The 16,626-nt window shown below is 39.4% G+C and overlaps 1 long non-coding RNA gene across 1 annotated transcript; it reads right to left on the reverse strand.

Annotated features, from left to right (window-relative positions):
• Positions 1 to 2,966: 2,966 nt before the first annotated feature.
• On the reverse strand, positions 2,967 to 4,370 carry LOC110865940. The gene is made up of 3 exons (XR_002551085.2): positions 4,109 to 4,370; positions 3,801 to 4,042; positions 2,967 to 3,725 (listed from the first exon to the last, which is right to left on the reverse strand). It is a non-coding gene; the product is annotated as an uncharacterized LOC110865940 (long non-coding RNA).
• Positions 4,371 to 16,626: the final 12,256 nt, after the last annotated feature.

Genomic DNA, 16,626 nt, shown 5'->3' on the forward strand with positions numbered 1-16,626 from the left:
ATACCTTCTTTAACAAAAGCCTGGATAAGGGGAATAAAGGTTGGTTCCGCCCACCAGTAAGTAATTTAGGTTTTAACCTTTCCGATAACCTCTTGCGTTCTTGCATAAACCAAGAGCAATTAAGGTACCTTAGGCACTTCGGTGTTGTTCCCTCCAGCAAGGAAACACCCGATCCAAATAAAAACCTTAAAAATAACATAGACGCTACTTCATAAATACTCCAACCACGGGGCCGTGCTCAGGTTAACACGCCCCGTGCCCACCGAAAAATTCACCACGGGGTCGTGTTCAGGCCACCACACCCCATGTTTCTAATACAGACAAATGTGTCAGAACCATGTCTGACCACGGGGCCATGTCCAGTCAACACGGGGCCGTGGTCAGTGTGTTGTCGTTTTCTATACAGTCAGCATTGGTGCTGCATCTTTGGACCCATTCCAAAGACAGAGATTTCCTGAGATTTTTTACATATACCTTAAAAGGTATGTTCTTGAAAAGGTTCCCTCAAACCATCTTGTCTTTGCAACTTTTGTCACTTCCCTTCTTCTCCAAAGAACTCAAGACTTGATCGTGTTTGAAAACCGAATTTTTTAAACTAAATCATCGACGAGTTCCAAACCAAACCACATGTATAGGTCCTTAGTCATGGTCATATTCCTTGTGATTATAGAAGAAAAGTTATCTAGCAAATGTTTTTAAAGAAAAAAGAATAGAAATGCCTAGCTATAGTTAACAAGCTTTTGGTAAATAAATGCATGCTTCACATCGGAAATCCTTTTCCCATACTTGGTGAGATTTTGAGCCTACTTAAAAAAAATATTATCATATACATATATGCATCATTTTTTTGAGGGTAGGCCTTATGTAAGCTCTATGTTAGAACTTCTATGATTTGATACACATCGAGGCCATGGACTAGACATTTGCACATAGATGATAAAGGAAATTTAGGACCACCTTTTTGTTTTGACACCCTTATTTATGTTTACCATCTTATCCACAAACCAACCATTAGTAGCCAAACTTGAACCTTTTCACTTCCGTTTCTTAACCAATATCATTACCCAAGTTAAACCTTAGCCTGTTGCAAACCGTTAAATAAAAGATCCATTTATATAGTAGTTGCAAAGAAAAAAAGCCAAGAAACGGGTCTAACGACCACAATAGAGGCTAAAAAATATTTGAACAAGTTAGATATGGGTCAAAATTACCCAATATCTTTTAGTTTATTTGTTTAGCTAAAAACCAAAAGGATTCTCTGACCGGCCTTGACCCGCGTTGACTGAATTGACCGGGTGTGACCCGTGTGGACTGAGTTGACCCATGCTACAAATCTGACCTGAAACTTGAAGCATGAACCGAAACATGACCCAAACCCGAATCTTGAATCGAATCAGATGTTGACCGCGGTTGACCAAACCCAAACCAAAACTGAACCAAGTCGAACCGAGTTGAACAATAACTAAACCGAGTCGAACCATAACTGCGTTAACTCGAACCCAAAACTGAGTTAAACCCGAACCCCAAATTGAGTTAACCCGGCTCATGACCAAGTTATTCCAAACCAAATTCGAGCATCTAAACTGCATCGAGCTGAGCCCGCGTTTCATTGTAAACCCAAACCAAGCTAGATCTGTACCCAAACCTCCGTCCACCTTCGCACCTCGCCGGAAAAACGGCGTCACCGCCGCGTGTCGCTGCCACTCCACCGTAGAGGGTGGTCGGCCCTTCTCTCTGTCCCACAGTCCTCTATCTCTCTCTACAGTCTCTCTCTTCTGTAGGTCTCTCTTCTTCTATGAACAAGATAGGTGTTGGTGAGAAACGGTGCAAGGGAATGAGTTGCAGGTGTGCATGCTTCGCCAGAGAAGGAATGGTCAGAAGTCGCTAAAATCTGGCTCCAGCGGCCAGAGTTTAGAGAGAATGCAAAGACTTTGGGTGGCAGGCTAGGTTAGAATGAGGGGAATAAAGGTATAAGTTAATATTTATATCTAGGGTTTTAAGTGGGTTGGGCGCAAGGCCCGTTAGTTCATTTCAAATCATTTGTGCGACCCAATAGCATTTCCAAGGCCCGTTTTCAAACCCGAAATTCGGGTAATGTCGTAGAATATAATACTAGGGTCGTAAGTATGTAAAATAGTGCCGGCGGTCAACGTTTGACATGTTCGTTCGGCGGTTGCGTTAAAATTGCGTAAAACGCTTCGGTGGTCGTTTCTAATCCATTTTTCGATCCGATTTCGACCGTTGTTACTAAAATTTGATTATGAAGCAAAATTCATCATAATATTCTAGTTTTTAACGTAATACATGTGTCTGATGCTTCCGTTTTGTTGCCGGTGCGTTCCTACAGTCGCGTTTTTCGTTCACGTATGCCTTTTATGAAGTTCGAAAGCATGATATTTTTGCGAAATCAAATTCATATATATTAATTATACGTATAAATTTGTATCTGTCGGCGTTGTCTGTATGTTATCCGATGTCAGTTCGTTAACGTTTAACGTTCAGTAGATAGATTTCCCGTGACTCACCATTCGCGCGCTGTAAGTCGGATAAACGTTCCTAGGCATACAAAAGGGCCTAATTAAGTTAATTTACATCTTAAACACTATTTATTGTCATCTAAATGTTTGTTAATAGCGTAATTAAAACCCGAAAATTACCGGTTATCAAATATCAAGGATCCTGTCCGGAGTCAGGATCATCGCAAGTCTTGGTAGTAGGATCATGGAAGTGCGCACACAGGGTAATTTGTAGATAACCAGGTGTATCCAAAACCTATATTTTCTATGTCTTAAACACTTCTTTTATTTGCACAGAGATTGGATAAAGAGTAATATGTTAAAATGACTTGTTCTAAATATATGGTATTTGTAAAAGTAATTTAAAAAAAAAAAAACTGATTTTCTAAATAAGAACTTCAATTTGCAAACAAAAAATTTAATGACAACAAACAACAATACACGAATAAGGGATATAAAACTGGATATTATTTACCATAGCAAGAAGTTAAAAGAGGCGGGCCAAGCTTCATCCTAAACTAGAACCCATCCACTTACACCACCATTGTCAAAAACCAACCTAGGACGATCCTGAGTTTCCCCCAAAACCGGGGTCCATCCATCCAGGATTATCAAGTAACATTGTCTAAAACCCCATTCCGGGGAGCATGCAAAAGAAACAAGGAAAGGTAAATTGTTTAAGGGGGTTACATAACCACATCATCGCTACCACAAACCTTTAAAAAATAGGGCTCCGGCCTAGGCAAGAATATCCATCATCGCCCCATTGTTGATTACTCCTTCTTTCTATTTCCACTTAGAACCTTGCTCCTTGGATCCTCATCAGCCTTCTCCACCTCAACCTCCTTGACCTTATCGGCTTCCTATTTAGGAACCTCGTCTTGACCTCCTAGCCTTGCAACCACTGCCTTCCACTTATTTTTGTCCCAAGCCTTCACCTAGAATCGTTCGGCCTTAGCTTCCTCGTACATTGGAATCCTAGACTAAAGATATTAAGGGTAACAGATTTCTTTGCTTCAGCTTCAAGCTCCCTATGCTGCTCCTGGTGATATGCTTTAAGATCCTAGCATTCCTTTCTAGAAGATTCCAGTTCGAGGCGGAGGGTCTCGGATTGCTCTGCCCTGTTCTCAGCAAGCAGCTCCATGTCAATGATCTTCTAGGCATGCTCGACCAACTGCTCGTCATGATTGGCAGGGATCTTGGAAAACCCTACATAACAATAAATTAACAAATTAAGGTTGAATAAAAACCCTAAAATTAACATTGAGTTTTGTTTATACTTACCACACTTTGGACGGTTTGAAGCTTTTTTGTTATTTCTACCAAGCCCAGGTTGTCGAAAGCTTCAAGATCCATCACCTCAGGAGCCTTGCGTTTTTTTGCTTGAGGTAGCTTTGGAGCACAGGGGAAGAATCCTAGACTTGATGATTGAAGGAGTAGGATTTTCTTGTTTTACCGGAGGTTTTCTTGAGCAAGTTTGAGTAAGTGATCGAGACTAAAGCGACCGGTAGGCTGGGATCCTGAACCTATATGTCAAAATTAAGCATCATGTATATGCAGAATCAAAAGAAGAAGTAAAAAGGAGCAAGTACCCGAAGACATGATGGATTCTGAGGCTTGAGAGTAAAGGCTGGCTTCTTGAAGAATAGGATCTACCTGGAAGTTTCGTTCTGAGTCTGGTAAGTTGAGAACCTTTGTAATCTTGCAATCTCTGTCTTTAGTTTCAAGGGCTTGACTATGAAGATCAAAAGCTACATAAGGCACAAAGAAACGAAATTAAATTAGGAGGTAAGAAACCATCACCGTTGGTAAGGATCCTAAAGAACCCTACCCTCCGGATTCGGTGAACCGACAAGTACTGGCAATCTGAAATAGAGTCCTTGCTGTAACATTTCCAAAATTTATAAAAATTAAAATAAAGTATATAGGTACTTATATTATTAAATGGGTAGATTACGGGTAAGTTGACAGTTAAAAATATGAAGTATTTAGACGAACAGAGGAACCGTTTAAAAACTATAATTATAAAAATACATTATATTATACTTGAACCTACTCTGTTTTTAGTAAACTTGGTTCAAAATGTAGACACAAATATTCTCGTTCTAATGACATATTCATTATTTTATAAAACGTCATATTTTAAAAGTTATAAACGCCAAATAAGTGAAACAGCTGAATTAATTATAATATATAAAATAATTATAAACTTATAGTTGAAGTTAAATTTGGACATATGTGTCCTACACCAAAATTCAAAGATAGAATTGTGCATTAAATATATGTATGCGTGTTCTTGCAAATCGTGATCCCCAAGATTTAGAATGTGAGTATAAATAGAAGATATAGGCTCACTTTTTCAACTGCTCAAATCCCTTCATTCCTATCGCCACATATCTCTTTCTAATTTAATTTTATACCTATAATAATAATAATAATAATAATAATAATAATAATAATAATAATAATAATAATAATAATAATAATAATAATAATAATAATAATAATAACAATAAATCTCTACCCCGTTTTAAGTGTTTTAACCCCTGATCACTAAGTCGATACCCTGTCCGATTGATTTAGGACCCACCAACGCATGTCAAGGCTCTGCCCGACTAAGTACGTTGGGGTTCTGTCTCGGATATATTGATAAAGTTGAATTGGATTATTACACTTAACACGAGTGCATTATATATTTTATTTAGTATAACAACCCTCATAAATCACCCCTAAACGCTCCTAAATAGACCCCGTATGCAATAAACGAGCTCGTATAACCTTTACATTAATAAAGATCAAATAGAAACAATAAAACATGGGTCTCGTGGGCTGCGACCCGGTCACCCCATGTTTATCGCGGGGCGCGACGTGGATTGCCGGACACTCCATTGCGCCACGTGTCCTTGAACATGTAAAGGCTACCGAGGAAATTGACCAAGCTATATCCTACCCTACTTCCCTCGCGGGCCGCGAAAGACGAAGAAGAGGGCGTCGCGGGCTGCGAGCCGCCTTCGGTCAGACTAAAAATAGAGGCCTTGGGCCTCATTTGCAAACCGTTCAATTTCTTTTCTTCTCTATGAGATATACTGGGCTATTATGCTCGGGAATTATACCCCTAAAAAGCGAAGCTCTGCCTGATTGTAAGTATTATAACCCCGACTCCGTAACGCATGTCAAGGCTCTCTCTAACTCAGTCGTTGGAGATCTGTCTCGACTTGTACGGTCAATGTGATTTGGGTTATCTTACTAACACGTGTGCATTGTTTAACTTTAATAGATAATAATCAGGAAGCTACAAATGTATCACCTAAGTTAACAATGTGAGTTATTCCCCTTTTTGCAAACTGTTTTTACAAAACCTCAATTGCGTTAAATTATAATTAACAGTGATTGAGTATTTGTGATTCTACAATTATCGTTGGTATGTTGGGGTTTTATATACATAACTTGTTACTACACTGTGAGTAGTAGCATGACCACAAGTCAGGATTGACAGTACCATGGGTGGTAATTTGATAGATATAAACAAATGTGTCGCAACCCCCGCCCCCTATCTGTCCCGGGAACGGGCGGCTGCGAGATTCAGTGTCGGTGGTATCGGTGTTTATCAGTTTGCCAGCGGAAATTACATCAGGATCACAGTTAGGAAATATTTTATGAGAGTAAAAAACACCACATTTTATATAAATAAATATATTGGGATAAAACCCAAGTTTTCATTACAAACTGATTTATAGGGATAAACCCCATTTATTGAAATAAAACATCTTCTTTATTTAGGTAACTTTTATAGCCACTTTTCCAAGCCTTCAGTGATATCCAGTTGGCTTCTAGTTGGCTTTCACATTTTGTTACCTGAAACGCGTTTAAAAACATTTTGTTAGTGGGAAATACTGGTGAGTGAATCCCAGTTTAATCAAGAAGAGTTTTATCATTTAAAACTCATTCAGTACTGTCAATCCTGACTGGTGGGTCATAATATCCATTATCCATTGGCTAACTCTTTGTCCAATGGTAACGTGTTCCACATTTTGTATACAAAACCCCAACATACCGGCAGTAATTGTAGAATTACAAAGACTCAATCACTGCTTAATCACATTGTAAAATATTTAAGGTTTTGTAAAAACAGTTTACAAAAAGGAGATTACTCACATTGCTGTTTAGGGTTTCTTTAAGGGTTTCCTAGAGATTATCTATAAATTACACAAATGCACATGCGTTAGTATAATAACCCAATATTTACATTAGTAATACCCTCCCCGAGACGGTATTCCAACAACTACATCGGGCAGAACCTCGACAGTCGTTACGGAACCCTGAATCAATCGGGCAGCGTATCTAAGACGTAACCGGGGTTATGATACTTACAACGGAGTAGAACTTCGTTAATAAGGGGGTATTATGCCCGGAAATTATATTATCTATGCAGAAATTTTGAGAGAGAAAAAGTTTTGAACGATCGGAAACTGAAGGCTGAGGGCCTCCATTTATCGGCGACTTCGCCATCTCTCGCGGCCCGCGTAGAAAGAAGGCTAGGCCTTCGCGGCCCGCGACATAGGTTGCCTAGGGTTTAGCTTCGTCCGGTCACGAGTATAGGTTGTCTGTGTGTCCCGCCACGTGGCGGCCTGGGGTCGTGCCACCAGTCACTCGCTCGCGGCCCGCGTAGGTCAAGGGGGTGGCTTACGCGCCCCACGAGAGACCATTAGAATTCCTTTTTATTTAATTTTAATAATAGTAAAGGTATTCGGGGCCCGTTTTCGTATATGGGTTGTACTTTAGGACATAATGGGATATTTTAATATATGTTAGGGTGTCGAAAATATTTTAGGAGGGTTGTTATATCCTCCCCACCTTGTTTTAGAGCTCGTCCTCGAGATCTACTAGAACAAGTGTTGATATGTCCTTTGCATTTATGATTCAAGCTCCCATGTGTATTCTGGTCTTCTTTTGGAATCCCATTTCACTTTGACCAGAACTAATTAATCTCTTGTGCTTAAGATTCTTAACTTTCTTGTCTTCAATCTGTAGAGGTTTTTCTACAAATTTAAGTTGTTCATTTACCTCTATATCCTTAAGAGGTACTACCAGCGATTCATCAGCTAAGCATTTCTTGAGATTACATACATGAAATACATCATGTATTCCTGCCATTTCCTCTGGCAGTTGTAGCTGATAGTCTATAGGTCCTATTCTTCTAATAATCTCAAAAGGTCCAACATACCTAGGGCTTAACTTTCCTCTTTTGATGAATCTTACTACTTCTTTCTAAGGAGAGACTTTTAACAATACTTTATCTCCTACCTGAAATTCCAAAGGTTTTCGTCTGTTATTAGCATAACTCTTTTGTCGATCACGTGCTGCTTTCAGTCGTTCCTTAACTTGAATGATTTTGTCGGTTGTTTCTTGTACTATCTCGGGTCTGGATAGTTCCTTTTTCCAAATTTCTGCCCAACAAACTGGGGTTCGGCACTTTCGTCCATAAAGTGCTTCGAATGGTGCAACACTGATACTTGTGTGATAACTATTATTATAAGAAAATTCTATTAATGGTAAGTGATCGTCCCAATTACCTCCGAAATCAATTACACAAGCTCTAAGCATGTCCTCCATTGTCTGAATTGTCCTTCCACTTTGTCCGTTCGTTTAAGGATGTTAAGTTGTGCTTAGATTCAACTTGGTTCCCATTGCTTTTTGGAAACTTGTCCAAAAATGAGAGGTAAAATGGCTATCCCTATTAGAAACAATTGATAAAGGAATTCCATGAAATCAAACTATTTCATTCACATATAGCTTAGCTAACTGTTCTGTCACACCCCGACCACGTAAAACAACAAATCGTGGTGGAAACGTCGGGGAGTGTTGCAATAGAATTATTATTTCACAACCATGAATACAAAAAGAGTTTCGTTTTATTGATAATATTAAACATTAACATTGTATTATCACATAATAAACAAATTACAAATCGACTATCACTGTTATTATTTCACTAAGGCCTCGTCTAGATCCTATGTGACGCATGCATCCTAGAAATCAATCAAGCAACAACACCTGAAACATATGTAAAAACAAAGTAAGCAAAGAAATGCTTGCGCGTACATAGGTTTTATAAAAGTATCGGAATCGTGGCTTCGTTTACATGTTGCAGTACTTAATAAGAGTCAAAATACAAAACTCGTTTTGAAAAGTGTATTGCAACATAATTAACCAACTCAAATCAAGATGCTTATAGCTTATAAAATCTCGTAGCCATGATTCTTAACCCCAAAATCGTTTGTTTTAGTAAACCGAATTGTAAAACATCTTGTAAAACCTCGTTAGAAACTCGTATGGTTTATATCTTTTAGAAAAAAAAGACATCGTTGTGTGACATCGTTTCAAAATCGTTTACCCAAGTGAACTAAATAACGCCACGGTATGTAATATGATGAAAACATTTATATATAGGAAGTACCAGCGGCGTATCCACCATGTTTTCACCACATTATACCCGTCCCGTTATCTAATCGTTTAAATCATCCTTGTTTTAGTTGTGAAAACTATTTATGGTCGTCTCGCTAATAACATTCAAACCTTTGTGACTCGACTATCTCGCTTCTCGCTTCTTGCATTAACAAACCACCAAAGGATAAGTTAACTAACATCAGATTCAGTCGTTACCCACAACCCCCACACATAACCATGGGTGCAGTAAAATAACGGGATTTGTCAGATCCTATGGTACCATAACCTAATACTGGTCGGCTTGATCAATGCTAATGAATGTCATTTGTGATGTAACTACAACCAATAAGTTTGTTCACTTTATTGAAATAGTTATTAGTTTAGTATAAACCATCTTAATTGTTTTTGAAAAACCATTGTTTAAACCTTGAAAATTATTTTGTACATATGAATCACCCCAAAACAATTGAAAACTGTAAAATAGGGGAACTATGCACTCACATAAAGTGCAAAGTATACTCAATCAATAGAACTTCAACAAACTCAAGTAAACCAGAGAAATGAAGCAGCACCTAGTAATCGAACCACTAGTCAAACAATTGACGCCTAAATCGGAAGATCGGACAGAATGAGGTCTTGTAAACCAAATGAGTGTTGGAACTCATGTGATATGGTTTAACAAAGCCTACATCCTAAATTGAAACCTAACCTAAGTGCTTTCGACCCATTGCGACCCATTAAGGTAGCTTACACTACTTTAACGTGTCGTGCGCGCAATGCACGTTCGAGACGTCTAACTAGTCCTATGACAAGTATTATATGCCCATACATGTTTGAATATGTTGCATAATCAGTTACGTGACAAAAATTTATGTTACATATGCTTATTTACCAATTATATAAGAAAAGGGCATTTTGGTCATTTACCAAGGGCATATAAACTACCTATCATGCGACTAATTAAACCTAAGTGACCATAAGGTATAACCTCGGAAGGTTATTCCCTATGCAACTATGGTCACTAAGCATGTTTGGTCGAATCCTAATGATCGACCAAACGGGTCGTGAAGTCTAAGCGGGTGTTTAGTCCGCTTGACTTACGACTCTACACAGTCACTAATCTAAAAAGTGACGAGCTAAACATGCTAAAACATGTTTAGTTAAGTTAGAAAACAGGCTCGATATCAAAACAAACGGTTTTGATACCTAAAAGTAGTTTGGTTACAAAATACGCGAGAATACGCATTTTGGCCTAAACTACGACTAGTAGGTATAGTCACTAGGGACTATAACCATCGTGATTACGCTCACGTTATGAAGTTCAAACTAACTTCGCATTGACCATAAGCTGGTCAATGCAGAAAGTCAAACGCAGTTTGACTTTTACGATAAAAACGAATAAAAAGAACGAAGGAATATTTACAAAAGGTCCTCGCAAGCTTTGATCCGATTTACCCTCAGGTATGAAGAGTATACTTCAACTTAGAGGGCCAAAATGAGATCAATGTGGGTTTTGCAAGTGAAAGGTGGGAGGGGGGGGGGGTATTTATAGATTTCCTTGAACCGTTAAATACAAGGGGCATCTAAATACCAGCCCATAGAATGAAATTCAGGGGTTAAAAACCATGGGAACAAGTGGAAAGGACCAGGTTCATTGTTTCTTAACTTGAATGATTTTGTCAGTTGTTTCTTGTACTATCTCGGGTCCGGATAGTTTCTTTTCCCCAATTGAAAGTGAAAGTTGGGGGGGGGGGGTATTTATAGATTTCCTTGAACCGTTAAATACAAGGGGCATCTAAATACCAGCCCATAGAATGAAATTCAGGGGTTAAAAACCATGGGAACAAGTAAGCACTGACCGTGTCTGGGGAAGGCTTACGGACCGTAAGCACTCCCATACGGTCCGTAAGGACCTTGTGTGCTGGCAACAACTTTCAGCAATTGGCAGAACAGGCCCCTGCATCTCTAAACTTGATTTTTGATGCGTTTTGGCCCGTTTAAGCCCCGTTAACCCCATTTTAAGGCTCTAAAATGAAGTTAAAGTATAGCGAACTTGAAATGTACTCAAAAATATTTCGGATGTCGGCTTGTTTGGTCGTACGGTTGCGTTGTTCGGTAAATTACGACGAAAGTGGTAACGGACGCAAAAACGATCCAATTTGCGCAACGAATGGGATTTTATCAAGCCAATCACTAAGACATAATATTTTAGTGATTACATAAATTTTTGGACGTCTGGATATATTCAGAACGTAAGATTTGCGCGAAAATGCAAACTTATGCATTTTTTGACGCTTTTAGTCCCTATTGATCAATAAACTTTATTATAGCATACCGCACTTCTCAAAGCCTATTTCTAAGCTATTTAAAGGATATTTAGGGTACGTTTAACTTATGATCAAGTTCCAGAATGTTCGTTACTATACAAATCGGTATAGTTTCGCAGTTTGACACAAATAGTCCCTGCGACCGAACAAACTTAATTTCAACACACCAAACCATCCAAAACTTATTTCTAAGTTATGTGGAGGTTGTTTAAGGTATGTTAAGCCTATGTCACTATTCTGGAGTGTTTATCGCATTAAACTGACTGCGTTTACGCACCAGTTTGCGTATAACCTTCCACAAAGCGATTTAAAGCTTGAAATTGGAATTGAATTAAATTGTAAATTCACCAAACACAAATACACACATAATAACACCAAAACACATATAATAACACTAAAACACATTGTTTTATTGATAATCAACATTGTTTTACATTGTACAACGATTATAGAACACAGTTGTCACAGTCTCCCCTACTTCAGGAAATTTCGTCCCGAAATTTTAACTAGAGGAAGCTTGTGAAAACAAATGCGGATATTTCGCCTTCATTTGGTCCTCACATTCCCAAGTAAACTCTGGGCCACGTTTAGACTCCCAACGAACTTTGACCAATCTAATCCGTTTGTTCTTCAACTGTTTGAAAGTACGGTCCACGATCTCCATGGGTTTCTAGACAAAGTGCATCGTTTCATCGATTTGGATTTCGTCGAGAGGAATGTGAAGATCAACGTCAGCTAAACACTTTCGTAAATTGGACACGTGAAAAGTCGGGTGAATATTCCCAAGCTCTGGAGATAGCTCTAGTCGATAGGCAACCTTCCCAATTATTTCCACAATCTTAAATGGTCCCATATATCGAGGTGCAAGTTTTCCTTTCTTTCCAAATCTCACCACTCCCTTCCAAGGTGAAACCTTGAGTAGGAGACGATCTCCAACTTGAAATTCTAAGGGCTTGCGTCGCATATCCGCATAACTCTTTTGACGACTTCGAGCTGTCACAAGATTATCGCGGATTTTCTTGATTTTGTATGTTGTTTCCAGAATGAGCTCATGTCCGGTAAGCTGAGCTTCACCGATTTCATTCCAATAGATAGGTGAACGACATTTTCGACCATAGAGAGCTTCGAATGGTGCCATATTAATACTAGGATGATGACTATTGTTGTAAGAGAACTCGATCAATGGCAGATGAGAATCCCAATTACCACCAAAGTCTATCACGCATGCTCTAAGCATATCCTCCAAAGTTTGAATTGTCCGCTCACATTGTCCATCTGTTTGGGGATAATAAGCAATGCATAGATTTAGTTGGGTTCCTAAAGCAGATTGCATGGTCTTCCAGAAATGAGATGAAAATCGAGCATCACGATCAGAAATGATATCCAAAGGAACACCATGTCATGAGACAATCTCATCAACATAAATCTTTGCCAGTTTATCAGCAGATAGATCCTCGCGAATTGGAATAAAATGAGCTGATTTTGTTAATCGATCGATAACAACCCAAATAGCATGATGACCTTTAGACGTGCACGGTAACTTAGTGATGAGATCCATCGCAATGTTCTCCCACTTCCAAACCAGTATCTCTGGTTGTACAAGCAAACCAGAAGGTCGTTGATTTTCAGCCTTGACGTTGAGACAAGTCAGGCATTTTGATACATGCAAGGTAACATCCTTTTTCATACCAGGCCACAAGAACTTAGTACGAAGATCCTTGTACATTTTGTCAGCACCAGGAGGGATAGAATATCGAGACTTATGAGATTCATCCATTACCAAGGTGCGAAGATCGTCTTGTTTCGGAATCCACAAACGATCCTTAAAATAGAGCAACCCATCGTCCTTCGCTTCGAGTTTAAGCTCGAGCTGATATGGTAATTCCTTACCTATCAAATTTTGTGAAACACAAAATTGCTGAGCTTGAAGAACACGAGTTTGAAGATCAGATAGCGTTTGAACAGAATGAAGCTTGACTCGCTCTTTTCGACTAAGCGCATCGGCTACGACATTTGCCTTACTAGGATGGTAGCGAATCTCGCAATTTTAATCACTTAAGAGCTCAAACCAACGTCGTTGCCTCATGTTCAGCTCATTCTGATTAAGAATACGCTGGAGACTTTTGTGGTCTGTGAAAACCGCACACTTCGTTCCGTAGAGGTAGTGTCTCCAGATTTTAAGCGCGAAAACCACAGCCCCCAACTCAAGATCATGAGTTGTGTAGTTCTTCTCATGAATTTTCAGCTGTCTAGACGCATAAGCTATGACTTTACCTCGTTGCATAAGAACACAACCAAGTCCTAGATTCGACGCGTTACAATAGACAACAAAATCATCAATTCCATCGGGCAAAGATACAACAGGAGCATCACAAAGCTTCTGTTTCAGCGTTTGAAACGCTTCTTCTTGCTTAGGTCCCCACTCAAAAGGCTTATTCTTCTGAGTCAAAGCAGTGAGTGGAACCACGATCTTTGAGAAGTTTGAAATGAATCGACGATAATATACAGCAAGACCAAGAAAAGATCGAATCTCTGTAGGTGTTCTTGGTGTATTCCAGTCTTTAATTGCAGCAATCTTGGATAGATCCACATGAATACCCTGCTTGTTGACTATATGACCTAGAAACTGAACTTCTTTAAGCCAAAATTCACATTTGGAGAATTTAGCAAAAAGTTGTTCCTTCTTCAGGAGTTCCAAAGTCAAACGAAGGTGTTGCTCGTGATCGGCACGAGACTTTGAATAAATGAGAATATCGTCGATGAACACAATAATGAACTTGTCTAAATAAGGTTTACAGACCCTATTCATTAAGTCCATAAAGATAGCTGGAGCATTTGTCAAACCAAAAGGCATGACGGTGAACTCATAATGCCCATATCTTGTGCGGAAAGCAGTCTTGGGAATATCTTCTTCGAGAACACGAAGTTGATGATACCCAGAACGCAGATCGATCTTGGAAAAGCATGAAGCACCTTGTAGCTAGTCGAAGAGATCATCAATTCGAGGTAGGGGATAACGATTCTTGATGGTAAGCTTATTAAGCTCACGATAATCAACACATTCGAAAAGATCCATCTTTCTTTTTTACGAAGAGGACAGGAGCTCCCCAGGGAGAAAAGATCGGACGGATGAATCCTTTATCAGATAACTCTTGAAGTTGTTTCGATAATTCTTGCATCTCAGATGGTGCAAGTCGATAAGGTGCTTTTGCAATTGGGTTGGCATTGGGTACAAGGTCAATATGAAACTCGACTTGACGAACTGGAGGCAAACCAGGCAGTTCATCAGGAAACACCTCTGGATAATCCCGAACAATCGGGATATCCTGAATACTCTTACTCTTGTCTTTCTCCTCGGTGACATGTGCTAGAAAAGAAACATATCCTTTTCTCAAATAACTTTGGGCTTTTGTACACGACATAAGCTTCAATCCACCTCAAGGTTTCTCGCCACGAACTTCTAGAACATCACCAGAAGACAAAGGAATACGAAAAATCTTATCAAAACAAACCACCTCAGCATGATGTTTAGTTAACCAATCCATTCCAAAGATAATGTCGAAGCTCCCAAGTTGCATCAGTTTGAGGTCAATAGGAAAAAGATGGTTATCAAGGTTCAACTGACAATCATGAATAACAGAATCGAGTACAAGAGGTTTACAAGTAGCAACTTCGACAGATAAGGGTTTCCTCAGTTTAGTTCTAGGTATTGCAAGCAAAGGTTCAAATGACAATGAAACAAAACTTGTATCGGCACCAGAATCAAAAAGAATAGATGCAGGTCGATTGTTAACAAGAAACGTACCATTGACAACAAAGTTACCATTGACAACGAGGTTGTCAGCTCGAGCCTCGTTTGCATTCAGATTGAATGCTCGCCCACGAGCGGGATTCACATTCGCGTTTGTATTCGGATTTGCATTCGGATTTGCATTCGCGTTCACCAACCTTCGGCAGTTGTTGCGGAAATGACCCATTTCACCGCAGTTGTAACATGAACCAGGTGGGAATCTAGCAGCATTCCCCTAAACTTGTGCTGGACTCTGCGCAGTGACAACAAAATTTTGGGAAGCCTTGCGCTTCCTTGACTTCCTTGAAGACTCGCCCATATTTTTTCCTTACCTTTACCCCTGTCTTGAACGGAAACAACTGACTACTTGTTGCCACCCTTGCGGGTAAGTTTACCCTTCCTGACTTGAGACTTAGTCAGGGTTGCAGCCAAATCAATCGCTTGACGCACAACGACAAATCATAGCAAATGGGTCAATATAATGTATCACTGAAGACATGCTCGCCTATAAGTGAACAGTCACCCCAAGAGTTCCCAGGTAAGAGTGACTGGTCCGATTATGTGGATTTGTATGAACACTCTAGCCGTAGACAGAAAACTTAGGGTACAGGCACTCACTCTTCCAGTTTTCACGTGTTCACACTATTTAAACCCAAACTTTGACGAGATTTTGAAAACTTAAAGGGTTCAAAACCTTATAATAGAGGGTTCAAAACCTAGTAATCAATCATCCTAGAACAGATGATTAGTTTTCAAAGCGGATTCGAACTAAGTGTTCTCATTGTGGTTATCACCTAAGGATAGGTGACGGTATTGTTTTAAAAATCTAAACACAAGTAAAATTGCGTTAGGGTCCTAGAAGTTATAGTGTAGGTCAAAGCATTACTAATAACCTAATTCCCTATAACCATTGGCTCTGATACCAACTCTTCTGTCACACCCCGACCACGTAAAACAACAAATCGTGGCGGAAACGTCGGGGAGTGTTGTAACAGAATTATTGTTGTAACAAAGTTATCAAGGGACTTAACAAAGTTAGTAAAGGTCCTAAAGCCCTTAAAAATAAAGTTAGAGGGCTGAAATAGCAAAATTAGGACTTGGAACCACGTAATAAAGGACCAGGGACCAAAAATGCAAAGTTCAAAACTTGTTTGGCTGGTTCTGACAGGCCCGGCGGCCCGCGTAAGAGTCCCTTATGGACTTACGCAGCCCGCGAGAGAGACACAGCGACAGAATTACTTGCAGGTGCCAGTCAGACCTGTGTAACCGACTTTGGAGCTTGTTTTTACATACCAGGGGCTGCACTAACATGTTTTCATGCATAGGGGGCACTTGTCTTGATCTGGAAACATTGATAGAATATAAGGAGCTTTAGTTGTAACCATTTAGTTCATTCACTTGCAAAAGTTTACAACTTCATCTCTGTAGCTCTCTGGACATCAAGCCAACTACTTAGTGATCCCTAGTCATAGTTAGGACTCTTGTAAGTACTCTTAACCTTTCTAAATTCGTTTTAGCTTAGTTAATTAGCTAAAAGTCAAACCGT

Source organism: Helianthus annuus, chromosome 6, assembly GCF_002127325.2.
Source record: "Helianthus annuus cultivar XRQ/B chromosome 6, HanXRQr2.0-SUNRISE, whole genome shotgun sequence".
Classification (NCBI taxonomy): Eukaryota; Viridiplantae; Streptophyta; class Magnoliopsida; order Asterales; family Asteraceae; genus Helianthus; species Helianthus annuus.